At 40.5% G+C, this 6,000-nt stretch overlaps 1 pseudogene across 1 annotated transcript in view; it reads right to left on the reverse strand.

Moving 5' to 3' along the window:
• LOC149238064 (cysteine synthase 1 pseudogene) overlaps positions 1–5,605 on the reverse strand; it is a 38,706-nt pseudogene extending 33,101 nt beyond the window's left edge. The window contains exon 1 of the transcript XR_016245934.1: positions 5,455–5,605. The product of XR_016245934.1 is annotated as a cysteine synthase 1 pseudogene (transcript). The remainder of the gene's footprint in view (positions 1–5,454) is intronic.
• Positions 5,606–6,000: the final 395 nt, after the last annotated feature.

Here is a 6,000-nt window from a genome sequence, read left to right on the forward strand (position 1 = left end):
CGCACCCTGAATTGCACTCCCTCCAATTGCCACCAAAAACCCCAAAAACTTTAAATCAACCCTCCTTATCAGTTTACTAGCCTAATATCAGTGTTCCTAATTGGGTCAGCTCATCCTATTGAAAGATCTACTGAGTTTGACCGGAGAGAGCCTTCTCATACCCCGTAGGGCTAGCTACGAGGTGAAATGGTTTGATGTTGCCTTGAAGGTTTACCTTCTTCAGCCTAGGGTGAAATCTCAAGCGCTAACACACCCCACTACATATGGGAGACAAAAATTAAAAATTTAAGAGCCAAGTTAAAAGAATGGGCAAGAACAGAGGAACAAAAAAGAAAAGAAAAAAGAGCTCCAATAGAAAATGGACAACATGAAAATGGAGAAAGAGGGCAAAGAGGAAAGTATGCAGGACTATTTAAAAGAGAGAGAAATATTTTGGGAAATCTATATGGAAAACAGGAAAGACAAAGAAGAGGCCAGATTGAAGTCCAGGAGTTTATAGCTCAAGGCAGGTGACAGGAACACGTATTTTTTCCATAATTCTATGAAGATTAGAAGAGCTAGAAATCAGATAGAAAAGATCCAAGTGGAAAATCAAGAAATTAAAGGAGTGGAAGAAATTAAAAAAAGCAGTCCATAAGCATTTCAAAGATCTACTGTCAGCCACAAATGAAACGGCTGAGTATGAAGAAATTTTGCAGCACAAAATAAAGAAAATAAAGAGAGAACAAAACGCAAATTTGTGTAAAGATCCAACAGAGGAAGAGATAGTGGAGGCCATATGGTGTCTACACCCGAATAGAGCACCAGGAGGGCCAGATGGTTTCACCATAGCTTTCTTCAAAAATCACTGCTATACAATAAGAAAGGACTTCATAAGAATGGTGAAAACCACCTTCAAAAAAAAAAGATGGGAGGCAATTCAAAATCCTTCTATCTGGCGCTTGTCCCAAAAGAGGCAAATCCCATTACTTTCAATAGATTCAGGCCCATCTCTCTATGTAATTCATCTTATAAGATAATAACCAAATTAGTGGCAAATAGAATCAAGAAAGTGCTGCCTCAAATCATATCTGAAAATCGAGAAGGGTTTGTGCCAAACCGACAAATCATTGATAATGTCATAATTGTCCAGGAAGCTGTCCATTCTAGTATCCAGAAGCAAGAGAAAGGCATGATAGTTAAACTAGACATGGCAAATGCCTTTGATAGGGTCAGCCACCCTTATCTCATGGTTGTCCTCCAGAAACTTGGCTTCTCAGAAGAAATAACAGGTGTGATTCAGGCACGCATTTCCACTCCATGGATAGCCCATCTCATAAATGGAAGACCCAACGACTTATTCCAAATCACAAGAGGTCTTAGGCAAGGCTGCCCTCTTTCCCCTTTTCTTTACATAATAATGGTAGAGACTTTAAGCAGAGCTCTGGAAGCCCAGAGGAAAGAAAGAGCTATAACAGGGATAAGAATAGCAAAAGGAATAAAAACCATAAATCACTCCTTTTTTGCGGACGATACTCTGCTGATGGGAGAAGCATCAACAATAATAGCCAGAACATTTAAAAAAACATTGGATAAATTCCTACAGGTGTCAAGTGGGCTATTAAACAACACTAAATGCAGGATTTATGGTTGGAATGTTCCGCCTAGAATTATGCAAAGGGTATCCGAAATCATAGAAATCCCAACACAAGAAAGATGGAGCCATTTCCTCTACCTGGGACTCCCAATCTCCAAAGAGAGCATGAAAGCCGAAATATGGACAAAATAGATCAAAAAAATGCAAGCTAAGATAAAAAATTGGGGAATGATGTGGTTAAATATGGCTGTAAGGGTGACTCTAATTAAAGCTCTTCTTGCAACACTGTTGATTTATCAATATGCTATAATCATGGCACCAGCAAGCGCCCATAAACAGATGGAGTTAATTATAAGAAGCTTTCTATGGCAAGGTGGGAAGCAGGAAAACAAGAAGTTCAGCCTGGTCAAGTGGGATCAAGTAGTGTTACCATATGAAAAGGGAGGGCTATCTATTTGACTGCCTAGACTAATGAATGCAACTCTTGGTATGAAAATAGTGTGGAGACTCATAACAAGTAAAGAAAGCTGGTGGAAAAAAATCCTAATTAACAAATACATGGATGGATCCAAAGAAAAGTTGCTGAAAGGAATCAGCCCAATCAGACAAAGTTCCCAAGTATGGAAGCTAGTCAAAAAAGTAATTCCATTAATGAGAAGCCACATCTCAAAAATTCCAGGTAACGGGAAAACCATTTCGATATGGGAGGACAGGGTCATGGGGAAAGATCAAATCCAAAATCTCCCGGAAGTTGAAGGCATTCAAGAATGGATAAAAGAAAATGGATACAACAATATCCATTCAATCTCTCTATGGAACCAGAAGGAGTGGCAGGAGTGGAAAATTCTAGCCATTCCAGTAAACCTAGAAGGACAATGGAAAAAAATCAAACAACATTTAAAAGGGGCAACTCCTACCCACTATGATGAGGAAGACAGCTACCTATGGGATCTAAACAATGGGCAGTACACAGTTAAATCTGGATATAATATCCTCCAAGAGCATATTGATCACCGGGAATGGGACCCCTGGAAACTAGCATGGAAGTCAGAAAGCTTGCCAAAAATAAAAAATTTCATATGGACATTGTTAAAAGGGAAGATTTTGACTACAGAAAATTCAAAAAAAAGGGGCATTCAAGGGCCATCAAGATGCCCTTTATTCCGACAAGCGGAAGAAAACATACAACATTTATTCCAAGAGTGTGAATTCTCAAAGGAATGCTGGAAGTAGCTAATATAGCCATTGGAAATTAACTTAAGCTTTGAAAAACCATTTCCGAAATTTCTCGGAAACTTTGAGAAAGCTTACCCTTATGAAACAAAGAAGAAAGCCACGATTATAAGAATATGGAAATGTATTCCAACAGTGCTATGTTGGCAAATCTAGTTGGCTCGAAACAAGAGAATTTTCAAAAATCAAAACCCAAGAATTGGGAAAACACTATCCAAAACTTGGGGAATGACTTCCGAAATTCTCAACGCAAAAGGAACTACACCAACGGACTATAGCATTCTCCAACAAGAGGAAAGGGATTGGCTTGGCAAGGCCATAATAGACAACAATGGGCAGAAAGGTCAAAGAAAATAAAATACAAAAGGAAAATGGAAATTAAGAATGACGGAAGAGGAGTTGGAAAGCTAGAAGAAAACTCAGAATAGACACTGTATGTATTTTGACGGAGCCTCCAAGAATAATCCCGGAAAAGTAAGAGTGGGTGGAATAATTTATGATCCAAATGGGGAAAAATAACCACCTACGAGTGGGGATTGGGACATATGTCAAATAATTAGGCGGAAGCATACAGTTCACTGATGGGAACAAGGCTGATTCAAAAAAAAGGAATTCAAAATCCTAACATCATAGGAGACTCAGCCATCATAATCGAGATTATGGATCGAAACAGGAACCCAAACAACAAGACTGTTTATGAGCCGAATCATTCAAAGAACTAGAAGCAATTTAGCAGGATCCAGAAATGCAACCCTCAAACACGTCTTGAGGATGCATAATAAGCAAGCGGATCATCATGAAAATCAGGCTGTGGAGAAGGAAGAAGGAATCGTCATAGAGAATCAGGAGGAATACTATCTTAGCATGCCATAACACCCATCGAAAAATGACAAGAATGAAGTTTGGGTATACAATAGGACAATGCAGAAGAAGTAGAGAGAAACATCAAGGAAGAGAATGTACAACGCAACAAGGAATCTGCAGCCATCAGGAAATTAAAAAAAATCGGATAATCAAAGGAAAAATCATGACAGCAAGGAACAACACATGAAAGATGTCAGTGATGGTAGCTCGGATCACAAAGTTAAGGAGAAAAGCAGAGGCACTGGGGAAAATCGAGGCAGGTTGAAGGAACATCAGAAGAAGGAACAACAAAAAGACGAAGGAACAACAGTAGAAGGAAAAGCAACCAGAAGGAACAACGCCAGAAGGAACAACAACCAAAAGGAACAACAGCCAAAGGAACAGCGGGCCGAAGGAACAACAGGCCGAAGGAACAGCAGGCTGAAGGAACAACAAGAAAATGAAGGAACAATAGTAGAAGGAACAACAATAGAAGGAACAATAGTAGAAGGAACAGTGCCAGAAGGAACAACAACAGAAAAAACAACAGTCGAAGGAAGAGCAGGCCGAAGGAACAACAGAACGAAGGAACAACAAGCCGAAGGAACAGCACCAAGGAATAGCAAGTAGAACGAACAACATAAGAAGGAACAACAACCAAAAAAAGGAACAACAGCATAAGGAACAATAGATGAAAGAAAAACAGACCAAAGGAACAACAGGTCAATGGAACAGCAGCAAGGGACAACAAGCAGAACGAATAACAACACAGGGAAAAACAAACTTAAGGAACAGGAAAATGCAAAACATATGGAAAAGGCCACAAAATATACTCTCCCAGTTTACAAACCATAAATTTCTATGAAATATGCTATGTAAATTTGTTTTCTTAGCAGGTCAATATGTAAAACAGTACTCTAGAATAGCTAAAAAAACTTCTGAAGTTTTGATACCAAGCACAGAAGAAAGGTCTGCTTGCCTATTTAACTGCTCAGTCTATCATAGCAAAACAACAGAATGTAAAAGGAGCTTGCTCCAATTTTTTTTTTGATAATATAACAACTATCTGATCTTGTTAAATAATAATAATAATAATAATAATAATAATATTCATATTGATAAATGTATAAAAATATTTTTTGTAAGTCGCAATTCTATTCATTCGTAAAAAAAGATGTACATCAAGATTAACAAAAAACAGGTGGTCTCACCCCAACCAGGTTTTTTAACCACCATTTGCAGCATATGACAAGAAAACAAAAAGGAGACTAGGATATCGTTCATAACCGAGAATGCTAGAGACACCAGATGACAAGTAACACAAAGATAACATATGTAGTCATGCTAGTCATCTGACGTGATGGAAGCTGGGTTGTTCAGGGTTGTCCCAGGAGGAGGCAGATGACGAAAGGAGCATTAGACATGCCCTTCGAAGTGAGCCATCTAGGACTCCAACTTCTCTACCTTCTCTGATAGTAGGTTCTGTCCATGCCAAACCACCACCACTCGTTCTCGAACCTGGCACTAGAAGTAGTGCATTTTGTCTAAGGTGGATACCAGTTCAACATGCTCCTCTCTTCAGATTCGTTCAGCCGTTTCCAACCGCTCCAGCAGAGATTGTATCAGCTCACGACAATTCTCTAGACAACAATGTTGAATTTCCCTCACATTAGGTGTCAAATGCCCTACAGGATCACGCATTCCCATGCCACCATGCCGCATGCCACCACTCCAATGTCGTTGTTATGATCGCCCCCCACACCATGTTACCGAGTCGCCACCTCCATGACCACCTCGCACACCAGCCACCCTTCGCCAGGAGCACCCTGCTGTCTTACCACCCTGGCGAGCCCTTGACGCCTCCACTCCCGGGTCCAAATATTTTATTTGTGTTTTTGGGTCCCCACGTCTAGACGAGCCAGGATTTGCTGGGAGGAGGACCTCCCTCGTCATGGAGATGGGCATATATTGGTTAGACCAGCAACGCCACTGTCGATACTAGAGTCAAGAATGCAGGAACCATCGACAACCTTCCAAACATGCTCGACCCCTAACAACCAGGCCTGCCTTGCCCAAGGCTGAAACCTCCAGCCACCTAGGCAAGGATGAGAGATAACATTTCCCTCCATGAAGTAGCGACACACACCTACCAAACTTCCGCCACCCCACCAATATTTCCAACCTAGGCTCCGACACATAAACTCACTATAATTTTGAAAATTCAAAAGAATAAGGGTCGAGCAATACCCAACCCTTTCTAAAGCACTCAAAGGAGCGCCTCCCCAACCAAACCAACAATTGGAAACCACAGTGACCTTCAAGGACCCAACTCCCTTCGCCCCAGAACA

The sequence above is a fragment of the Pinus tabuliformis genome, chromosome 8 (assembly GCF_031772625.1).
Source record: "Pinus tabuliformis cultivar Carrire ecotype Pingquan chromosome 8, CPIR1, whole genome shotgun sequence".
In the NCBI taxonomy this organism is placed as follows: Eukaryota; Viridiplantae; Streptophyta; class Pinopsida; order Pinales; family Pinaceae; genus Pinus; species Pinus tabuliformis.